Source organism: Heterodontus francisci, chromosome 16, assembly GCF_036365525.1.
Source record: "Heterodontus francisci isolate sHetFra1 chromosome 16, sHetFra1.hap1, whole genome shotgun sequence".
Classification (NCBI taxonomy): domain Eukaryota; kingdom Metazoa; phylum Chordata; class Chondrichthyes; order Heterodontiformes; family Heterodontidae; genus Heterodontus; species Heterodontus francisci.
In genome coordinates, this window is record NC_090386.1 from 59,556,851 (window position 1) to 59,569,089 (window position 12,239).

Sequence of the window (12,239 nt, forward strand, 5' to 3'; positions counted from 1 at the left end):
CACAGCAGCCAATTTGCACATAGCAAGCTCCCACAAACAGCAATGTAATAATGACCAAATATTTAGTTTTAATGATGTTAATTAAGGGATAAATATTGGCCAGTACACTGGGGATAACTCCTCTACTCTTCTTCAAAATAGAGTAATGCGATATTTTCTGTCTACTTGATTCAGGGAGGACGATATGGTGTACTCCATAGAGCAGAAGATAGACTGAGAGAGGTTGTCAAAGAGGATCTGCAATACGACGAACACCATCATAAATAGAATGAAGCCATCAAGTTGTGAGCAAGCAAAGCTCTTTAGCTTCTAGACGAAGTAAGATTGGTCAGAAACTGTAAAAGCATTTTGCTTGTATTTAATTTGGACTGCTATGATTAAAATAGTATGCATGTTTAAAAATCAACATTAGTTCTGACCTCTGAAATCTGCAAACAATACAGAAGTATTTTGCTGAAAGCAAGTGGTAACATTGGAAGATAGCAGTAAGTAACTAATATTTATAATCAATCAATACACATTCATTGAGTACTGTCGTCTCCAATTATTCAGATCAACAATAGAAAGGATATTTAAAACTTTTTTAAAAAGTTACTCAGCTCCAAAATTTGGGGCGGCACAGTGGCGCAGTGGTTAGCACCGCAGCCTCACAGCTCCAGGGACCCGGGTTCGATTCCGGGTACTGCCTGTGTGGAGTTTGCAAGTTCTCCCTGTGTCTGCGTGGGTTTTCTCCGGGTGCTCCGGTTTCCTCCCACAAGCCAAAAGACTTGCAGGTTGATAGGTAAATTGGCCATTATAAATTGTCACTAGTATAGGTAGGTGGTAGGGAAATATAGGGACAGGTGGGGATGTTTGGTAGGAATATGGGATTAGTGTAGGATTAGTATAAAATGGGTGGTTGATGTTCGGCACAGACTCGGTGGGCCGAAGGGCCTGTTTCAGTGCTGTATCTCTAATCTAATCTAAATCAGCACAGTGTGAAATGTGATCTTCAAATAGCATACTTTATGTTGTCCGGCATATGAATTACTGAAAAGGTATTGGTGCTAATTTGTTACCCTTGGAATTTCCTGCAGATGGCAGCAGTGATCACACAATAATTTGTACCTGGGAACTGCAACAAAGATTGAGTAGAAGCTTTCATGTACAGATAGATTGTGCATGAACAGATAAGGGTATTTTCTTCAAAGCATGGAATTAACCTAATGAACATTATACTACAGAAATGTTTTTGTCAAGATGACCCCAAAAACATAAATCAAGTAATCATACTTTTATTTGGGATTGCTCTCGCCTGATTCCGTTCTTATTTATCGAATCATAGCCAGAGAATCACTTGCAATGGCTTCTCTTTCTGCTCCACACTTTTACCTCTGGTGTCCTCCAAGTATCTAATCTTGGCCCTCTCCTATTTCTCATCAACATGCTGCCCTTCAGTGACATCATCTGAATACACAGCATTAGTTTTCACACATAAGCTGACAACACTCAGCTCTACCTCACCACCACGTCTCTCGACTCCTCCGCTTTTGCTGAATTATCAGACTGCTTATCAAACATTCAGTACTGGATGAACAGAAATTTTCTCCAATTAAATATTGGGAAGATGAAACCATTGTTTTTGGTCCCTGCTCCAAACTCTGATCCCTAGCTATCATAAAAACAGAAAGTTCTGGAAATACTCAGCAGGTCTGGAAGCATATGTGGAGAGAGAAACAGAGTTAACGTTTCAGGCCTGTGGCCTTTCATTAGAACTGTTCTGATTTCTGTTTCTCTCCACAGATGCTGCCAGACCTGCTGAGTATTTCCATCACTTTCTGTTTTTATTTCAGCTTTCCAGCATCTGCAGTATTTTATTTTTATTTCCATTCCCTAGATACCGACTCCATCCCTCTTCCTGGCAATAGTCTTCAGATTACGCGAGGCTGTTCACAACGTTGGTGTCACATTTAACCGAGATAAGCTTCCGACCTCATATTTATACCATCATTAGGACTGCCTATTTCCACGTCCGTAATATCGCCAGACTTCACTGGTCTCAGCTCATCTGCTGCTGAAACCCTCAATCAAGATTCATTACTTCTAGAATTGACTATTCCAATGCACTCCTGGCTGATCTTCCACATTCTACACTCCATAAACTTGAGGTCATCCAAAATTCTGCTGCCAATGTCTTAACTCTCATCAAGTCCTGTTCCCCTATCATCTCTGTGCTTGCTGACCTACATTGGCTCCTGGTCAAGCAAAGTCTTGATTTTAAAATTCTCATTCTTGTTTTCAAATCTCTCCAAAGCTTCGCCCCTCTATTTCTGTAATCTCCTCCAGCCCCACAACCCTCCAAGAGATCTGTGCTCCTCTAATTCTGGCCTGTTGTGCATCCCTAATTTTAATTGCCACGCTATTGGAGGCTGTGCCTTCAGTTGCCTGGGCCCCAACCTCTGGAATACCCTCCCTGCACTTCTCTGCCTCTCTACCTTGCTTTCCTCCTTAAAACCTACCTCTATGTCAAGTCTTTGTGGCTTGGTGTCATACTTTATTTTGTAGTGCCCCTGTGATGTGCCTTAATAGGTTTTATTACATTAAAGGTGCTATATAAACATAAGTTGTTGTATTCTGGAAATTATATGCTTGAATGCATATTTCTCAAATTATAAAATGGAAACTGAATAGCTCAGAGTTTGTGGTCAGCAGCGAAGCAAGGGTGTTAGTCACTGACCTCAAAGAAAGTCTTGCTGAGAGATCTAATGAGGGATGTCATCAGACTGTCCAAGCAGTGAATCACATTAAAGGATTTTAAAAGATACACTTTCAGGTAACTTGGTAATACAGAACTTGAGTATTGCTGAAAAAAGACACAATGTCTAACGACAGATGTGATTCCGTGATTGGACAGCACTTGCTGAACAATCCCCAGTGTGCTAAGAATTACACTTACAACCAATTTAAGATTATCAGCTGGGCTTGCAATGTGGCTCACTTACGCTTGCTGGAAGCTACGTATATTCATAAGCAGGGACCTGTCCTCTGCAGACAAAAGGAACATGTTTAGGCGTTGCGCCATTTTTTGAATTAAAGAGTAGGGGACAATAGTTTGCTTGTGCATTCTCCAAGGCAACACCTCGACCATGAGTCAACTTGCCAACCAATCAGCACCCTTTTCTCATGCTGTATAAATTGTTGCTCCCTTTGAAATTTGGCATTCTTGCGTCTGTCCTGACAAATTGGAAACAAAAAGCACTGAAATAATATCACTTTAAAAAATGTTTACATAGACCAAATTAAAGATTGGGACATACACATGGAGGTGGAAGCTAAAATTTTCTGAAAAAAGACCTTTTCTTTAAAAAAAAGCTTAAAAATCTGCTCATTAATCATTTAACAGTACTCCAGAATTACAGAATTGTTGCTTCAGGGCAAGTTCTGTTGTTCATCAAATTTTATTTATCACATCACCATTTAAAATTCAGTTATACCTGATTGAAGGAAAGCTGTAACTTTTTATGGCGTTTCAAACAGTGGTGTGGGAGCAGAAAAGTTGAAATTCTCGCTGATTTCAATGATTACCAGTTCTGAGGGGGGTGGGGGGGGAGGGGGGGGGGGGGTGGGATGGGGCCGACAGCGCAGCCTGTGGTGGAGCACTGAGTAGTAGACTGCAACTTCAGGATTTCCGTGGTAATCTGTGCATGTCTGACATCCTGTATTTGTGGTCAGTTTCAGAAGGGTAATGGCAGTAAACGTTGACAGTTCGCAACCCCTCCCCCTGCAAAATCCAGCCCTTTGTGTTGGTAATTTGTGGGGTAGATCCTGAAAATAACCATCAAAAGAGTAATTTCCATAAATGCAATTGTTGAAACGTGCAGCAACTGCTGATCGTGTTTCTTTTCCTGCCATTTTCAGGCATGATTGCCTATTCATCATAGCCCAAGAAGTGTTCTTGAACCTCTGCAATTCTTGAATAATCAACCATGTTGCTTTTCCTTCTCTAAAAAGGATATGAGCAAACTAGTAGGGTTTTTTTAATGATAATTCAGCTGCTTTGTGGTCACTTTTACTCATATCAGGTTTTTAGATATTCCAGACTTCTTTTGAAAACTGAATTCAAATTCTCAAGCTGCCACTTTAGGATTTGAACTCACATTCTCTGGATCATTAGTCCAGGCCTCTGGATTACTATTCCAGTAACATAACCATTATATTACCATAACCCGTTAGTGCAGCAGTCTAAGGTAGCCTGATTGAAAGAAAACTGATACAGAGCTCTAACCACACTTTATAAGCCAGTTAAACCTCAAAATTAATTGCTTATCTGGGTTCAAGATACACATCAGGATTTAAGCAGATAATTTAGGGTGATACCTCTCTGCAGGAGTGAGGGCATGTGACATTGTTGGAAGTGGCATCTTCTGCATCAGATGTTATGAGACTCCATCTGACTGCTCAGGTGGATGGAGAAGGTTCCGGACGGACCACCCGGCATCGACCTAGGCACCGGAAATGACAACGGCAAACCCAGCCCTGTCGGCCCTGCAAAGTCCTCCTTACTAACATCTGGGGGCTTGTGCCAAAGTTGGGAGAGCTGTGCCACAGACTAGTCAAGCAACAACCTGACATAGTCATACTCACGGAATCATACCTTACAGACAATGTCCCAGACACTGCCATCACCATCGGCGGGAATGTCTTGTTCCACCGGCAGGACAGACCCACCAGTGGTATACAGTCAGGAGGGAGTTGCCCTGGGAGTCCTCAAAATCAACTCCGGACCCCATGAAGTCTCATGGCATCAGGTCAAACATGGGAAAGGTAATCTCCGACTGATTACCACCTACTGCCTTCCCTCAGCTGATGACTCAGTACTCCTCCATGTTGAACACCACTTGGAGGAAGCACTGAGGGTGGCAAGGGCACAAAATGTATTCTGGGTGGGGGACTTCAATGTCCATCACCAAGAGTGGCTGTGTAGCACCACTACTGACCGAGCTGGCCGAGTCCTAAAGGACATAGTTGCTAGACTGGGTCTGCGACAGGTGGTGGGGCAATCAACACGAAGGAAAAACATACTTGACCTCGTCCTCACCAATCTGCCTACTGCAGATGCTTCCGTCCATGACTGTATTAGTAGGAGTGACCACCGCACAGTCCTTGTGGAGACGAAGTCCCGCCTTCACATTGAGGATACCGTCCATCGTGTTGTGTGGCACTATCACCGTGCTAAATGGGATAGATTTCGAACAGATCTAGCAATGCAAAACTGGGCATCCATGAGGGGCTGTGGGCCATCAGCAGCAGCAGAATTGTACTCAATGACAATCTGTAACCTCATGGCCTGGCATATCCCCCACTCTACCATTACCATCAAGCCAGGAGACCAACCCTGGTTCAATGAAGAGTGCAGGAGGGCATGCCAGGAGCAGCACCAGGCATACCTAAAAATGAGGTGTCAACCTGGTGAAGCTACAACACAGGACTATCTGCGTGCCAAACTGCATAAGCAGCATGCGATAGACAGAGCTAAGCGATCCCATAACCAACGGATCAGATCTCAGCTCTGCAGTCCTGCCACATCCAGCCGTGAATGGTGGTGGACAATTAAACAACTAACTGGAGGAGGTGGCTCCACAAATCTCCCCATCCTTACTGATGGGGGAGCCCAGCACAACAGTGCGAAAGATAAGGCTGAAGCATTTGCAACAATCTTCAGCCAGAAGTGCCGAGTTGATGATCCATCTCGGCCTCCTCCTGAAGTTCCCAGCATCACAGATGCCAGACTTCAGCCAATTCGATTCACTCCACGTGATATCAAGAAACGACTGAAGGCACTGGATACTGCAAAGGCTATGGACCCTGACAATATTCCGGTAATAGTACTGAAGACCTGTGCTCCAGAACTTGCCACGCCGCTAGCCAAGATGTTCCAGTACAGCTACAACACTGGCATCTACCCTGCAATGTGGAAAATTGCCCAGGTATGTCCTATTTATATTTTATATTTATATTTATATTTAGAGATACAGCACTGAAACAGGCCCTTTGGCCCACTGTCTGTGCCGACCATCAACCACCCATTTATACTAATCCTACATTACCACATCCCCACCTGTCCTATATTCCCCTACCACCTACCTATACTAGGGGCAATTTATGATGGCCAATTTACCTATCAACCTGCAAGTCTTTGGCTGTGGGAGGAAACCGGAGCACCCGGCGAAAACCCACGCAGACACAGGGAGACCTTGCAAACTCCACACAGGCTGTACACAAAAAGCAGGACAAGTCCAACCTGGCCAATTACCGCCCCATCAGCCGACTCTCAATCATCAGTAAAGTGATGGAAGGTGTCATCAACAGTGCCATCAAGCAGCACTTGCTTAGCAATAACCTGCTCAGTGACGCTCAGTTTGTGTTTCGCCAGGGCCACTCAGAGCCTGACCTCATCACAGCCTTGGTTCAAACATGGACAAAAGAGCTGAACGCAAGAGGTGAGGTGAGAGTGACTGCCCTTGACATCAAGGCAGCATTTGACAGAGTATGGCATCAAGGAGCTCTAGCAAAACTGAGGTCAATGGGAGTCAGGGGGAAAACCCTCCGCTGGCTGGAGTCATACCTAGCGCAAAGGAAGATGGTTGTGGTTGTTGGAGATCAATCATCTGAGCTCCAGGACATCACTGCAGGAGTTCCTCAGGGTAGTGTCCTAGGCCCAACCATCTTCAGATTTTCATCAATGACCTTCCTTCAATCATAAGGTCAGAAGTGTGGATGCTCGCTGATGATTGCATAATGTTCAGCACCATTCGTGACTCCTCAGATACTGAAGCAGTCTGTGTAGAAATGCAGCAAAACCTGGACAATAACCAGGCTTGGGCTGAGAAGTGGCAAGTAACATTCGCGCCACACAAGTGCCAGGCAATGACCAGCTCCAACAGGAGAGAATCTAACCATCTCCCCTTGATATTCAACGGCATTACCATCGCTGAATCCCCCACTATCAACATCCTATGGGCTACCATTGACCAGAACTGGAGTAGCCATATAAATACCGTGGCTACAAGAGTAGGTCAGAGGCTAGGAATCTTGAGGCGAGTAACTCACCTCCTGATTCCCCAAAGCCTGTCCACCATCTACAAGGCACAAGTCAGGAGTGTGATAGAATACTCTCCACTTGCCTGGATGGGTGCAGCTCCAACAACATCAAGAAGCTCGACACCATCCAGGACAAAGCAGCCCACTTGATTGGCACCCGGTCTACAAACATTGACTCCCTCCACCACCGATGCACAGTGGCCGCAGTGTGTACCATCTACAAGATGTACTGCAGTAATGCACCAAGGCTCCTCAGACAGCACCTTCCAAACCTGCGACCTCTACCAACAAGAAGGACAAGGGCAAGAAATACATGGGAACACCACCACCTGCAAGTTCCCCTCCAAGTCACACACCATCCTGATTTGGAACTATATCGCCGTTCCTTCACTGTCGCTGGGTCAAAATCCTGGAACTCCCTTCCTAACAGCACTGTGAGTATACCTACCCCAAATGGACTGCAGCGGTTCAAGAATGCAGCTCACCACCACCTTCTCAAGGGCAATTAGGGATGGGCAATAAATGCTGGCCTGGCCAGCGATGCCCACATCCCATGAATGAATTTTTTTTTTAAATTATTTGAAGCTGCAGGGATTTCTCCTTGTATCTTGCCATCACCAACAAAATGATTAATGAACCATTCTCTCATTTGCTGCCTGGTTCTGTGCAAATTGGCTGCTGCCTTGACCTATGTAGAATGCGTGACTGCACTTCAAAAATACTTAATTGTTTGTGAAGTACTTTGCAACTCCTTAGGACATAATGCACGATATAAATGCATGTTCCTTCTATCAACCAATAATGAAGGGGAAGCGATAAATTCAGATAAGTGCATATCTGATTAAAAGCATAGCATTATTATAACATTTGTTCTCATTATATAGGGTAGAATCTATTTAAAATGATCAGATTAAAAACAGTGAGATCATTTCCAAGCCTTTTGTTTCAAGGCAGTAGTTTCAGACAGCACCTTACTTTAATTACTTATTTCATGCTAATTATCGCTGGAGGAAAGGGATATTTCCACTGTGATAAAAGTTTGTGCCTAGTATTCCTAGGTCAGCCACAGCATCACTGATAAAAACCATAATGCTCCAGCTACTCTCTTCTAATAAAGTGCCTTCAACTTAACCTGAGAAGAGTTCCCAAAGTGCACTTTCTCCATTTCCCATACCAGTCAACCTTCCCAAAGCAAGTATGTCAATTTAGTACATTAATTATCTAAATCTAATTCATGAAAAATCTGTCACTGGCATTCCATCATACCTTCACTGCTTTAAATCCAGGCAGGGTCCCAAGACAAAAGTATAACTTTTAACCCACTTGACCCACAGGCAGAGACCTTCTGTGCAACATTTAATCATTTCACAAGTGCGGATACACATAACATTTTGCAAAATTCTGTACTGTAACCCAACAATAAGCAATATAATCATATGCACATTTAATATAGGATAGTCACACAAATTAGTGTCTACAATAATAGGAGTACCAGCCCTCATTTACAATGGTGCAATCATTTACAAATTAATCATGTGACACTGGAAAGTACATTTTGTGCAGCTAATTAATTCATATTCACTTGACTTTTGCTTAAAATTCCTAGCCACAAAATAAAATTGTTGAAATCATTATCCAAACATTTAGAAACAAGACATATTACACTCATTTGTATTTTTTAAGCATAGAAAGGCCCTAGATTTTATTCTTCCATTATACTGCTGTAATTTACATATTAGTGAAATGGAGAGTTTACATTAAAATATTGACTTCTTGTGCTTGTCAAGTACTTATTCCAGCATCCAGACGCAGTACTGTTTTGTTCCATCAAGTCCACAAACTATCATGTTCTGAATTTTATATAGCAACTTAGTGACCACTTAGGAGTATTGTAATAGACCTCCCATGCAGAGACTTGCCTACTCTGACACATTTTATGAAGCTGAATCATTAGAATCTCTTCAAAAAGTCAATTAGAGAGCCCATTACCTTACTTCAGCCGACTAAAGGAAACACAAGTACTTGGTTAATACATGAACTTTTCCTAAAAATCAACAAAATTACTTCTGGTTTTCAAATAGGCAAAGAGCAATGCATGCAGTAACAAAATGCTAATACAGCTGAACAAGAAAATGGAGTTCCTACAAAATATTGGATTTTTAAAATGTTATTACTTTTCAAGAGTTTATACAAATCATGGTTATGTAGATTATTGTTCACTGGAGTTGTAGAATGAAACATTAAAGTTTCCAACATAATTGATAATTCTGCTGAAAGCACTGCAGTTTAAGAGTTGATACAAGTTTTTGTTCTTGATCCTAGGAGTTCAGTTGGGCTAAGGAAAAAATGGTCCAGAGGTTTCTCTTGCTGGATTTTTGTTTTTATTTTTCACCCTGGCTAGTCTGCTTTTCTTTCTGGGAGGGGAAACGGAGAACGGCTATCTGCATGCTTCCTGTAGGCACTGCTCCAGAACTCCCATCACACCCCTCGCTAAACTGGTTGGACTAGTTCCTCAAGCTCCTGCTCCCATATGTCCAAGCTGTGTGGTGTTCTTCACCAAGTCACATTTTGGTCTCCCCTCTTACTCCTTTAGTACCTTCCTCTCCTTCAAGTCATTCATCTTGTTCCATGCCTCTTGCCTCTCTTTTAAAATACACTTTACCTACCAACACCTCAAGTCTCGCCCCAAGTTTCTCCCAGAGGTATCCTTCCTTCTTTCCTACCCTAGCCTAGGGAAATTTGGAGATGATGGTGTACCCACTGTTTACGCTGTGTTGCTAGATATATTATATATATGATTTATTTCTGAGCAATGCAGATATCGCAATTATATTAAATCACCAACTGGTTTATTTACAACACTTTAAAATATCTCAGCTCTTACAAGATCTAGTACAATGTCTTCTTCAGACAGTCTGTGTTTTGTAAAACATTCTAGGTCTATCTCTTTTTAGTTTCAGTTTCAAACTCTTCAGCTCCATCCATAGGTTTAAGCAATCAAACACAGTGAACACAGTTAAGTGGACAGACGAATACAATCAAACACAGATCAAGCACTGCACCCACAATATTGCTACATGCATATTAACTAGCAGAAGTAGGCTTTATGGCCCCTAGAACCTGCTCTGCCATTCTATAAGATCATGGCTGATCTGTTTGTGGACACAACTCCACTTTCCTGCCTATCCCCGATACCCTTTGACTCCCTTGTCTGTCAAGAATCTGTCTACCTCTGCCTTAAACACATTCAATGATCTTGCCTCCACTGCTGTCCGAGGAAGAGAGTTCACAGACATACGACCTCTGAGAGAAAAAGTTTCTCCATCTCTGTCTTAAATGGTAGACCCCTTTGCGAAACATTACCCTCGGCAGATGGGAGCTGTTCACCGACTGAAAAGTTGGTGGCGAACCCGCCTCCGCCTGGCCTGGGGATCCGGACCGCATTTTCCGGTCCCCAGGCCTTTAAGTGGTCTGAGGCGGGACTTCCACTTCATTGAGGCGGGAAGTCCCACCTAATGGAGCTGCCGGCCAATCAGCGAGCTGGCAGCTCTGTGTCCCAGCACCGCCACCGGGAGCAGTGGCCACTGCTGAGACTGCATCCCAGCTGAAGATGGAAGATGTCGAGCCCTGGAGAACGGGTAAGTTTTTGGGGCCTCACTGGGGGCTATCGGACGGGCCCCGGTGAGGCAAGCATGATTGATTGGGGGGACGGGGGACATGTTGGGCATTAGGGGTGGTTGGGGCATCGGGGCAGCCCTCTGTCGGGTACAGAGTGCCTAATCAGGAGTGCCCACCCAGGCCGTCGGAAATCGGCCTACTTATAACAGGCAGCTTTTCTCGGGCCTGGGCCGCCCGCCAGCCAAGGGTAAAATCCCCATGGCGGCTGGTGAAGTCCCTTAAGTGGCCATTAACTGGCCACATAAGGGCCTTGATTGGCCTGGGGCAGGCAGCCCGTTTATCGCTGCTGCCACCCTGTGTAAAATGGTGGCAGAGACAGGAGCAGGTCAGGAAGGGCCCCCCGAGCCTCCCGCTCCATTTTACCCCCTACGCCCGCCACTATCCTGCTCTTTGGGGGTGTCGTAAAATTCTAGCCCTCATTTTTAAAATGTGCCCCCTAGCTTTAGTCTCTCCCACAAGGGGAAACATCCTTTCAACATCAACCCTGTCAAGTCTCCTCAGGACCTTATATGTTTCCATAAGATCACCTCTCATTCTACTAAACTCCAAACTTTCCTCATATGATAACCCTCTCAACCCAGGAATCAGTTGAGGGGTACAGGTCTCGTGGGATGAAGGTGTTGTCACAGTAAATTTGGTGGTTTGTTGCAGTGCCTCCTACAGATGGTACATGCTGCTGGCACAGTATGCTGGTGACAGAAGAGGTAAATATTGACTCTATTGGCTGGGGCAATCAAGCAAACTGCTCTGTCCTGGAAGAGGTCAAGCTTTAAATGTTGTTGCAGCTACACCCATCTAAATGAATGGCGCGTTTTCCATCACACTGTTGACTTGATTTTTGTCGATGGAGAGGCTTTAAGGGGTCATGAGGTGAGCCACTCATTATGGAGTACCTAACCTGCACTTTCCTCTGTTCTCCACAGTAATCCAGTTCTGTTTCTGATCAGTGGTGATCCTTCTGTTTATCCCCACACCAGCTAGAATGTTGCTGATGGGGTATTTAATGATGCTGCTGCCATTGAAGGTCATGGGGAGATGGTTGGGTTTTCTCTTACACGAGATGATCATGATCTGCAGCTTGTGTGGGGCTGCCCCTCCTATCATGTGAAGGGGGCAGCTTCTCCAATGCTGGCAATGGCTTCAGCTGCCTGTGCGCAGGCGCTGGCGCATTTCTAAAGGGCAGCCAGCCCTGCCGGGTCATTTACATTTTTAAAGGGCTACTCCCCCCGCCCCCCCATCACAATGTACCGCCGATAAATCTATCACCCCTTGCCCCCACAATAACAATTAAATTCAGCATTTGCCCTCTCCCGCCCCAAAACACTTACCTTCAACACTTGACCTTCCCGCCGAAACCGATCAAAGTGCAGACATTTCCCCTTCCCACCCTCCCCTACACTAGTAATTTGTATTAGAGCCCGTTTCCCCCCACCCTCCCACTGCACTAAAAATTATAAATTCCCCCCTTCCCCACCACAGTG

At 44.4% G+C, this 12,239-nt stretch overlaps 1 long non-coding RNA gene across 2 annotated transcripts in view; it reads right to left on the bottom strand.

The window, feature by feature from the left end:
- Positions 1-12,239, bottom strand: part of LOC137378470 (uncharacterized) — an 86,451-nt gene that overhangs the window by 56,679 nt on the left and 17,533 nt on the right. The window lies entirely within an intron of this gene.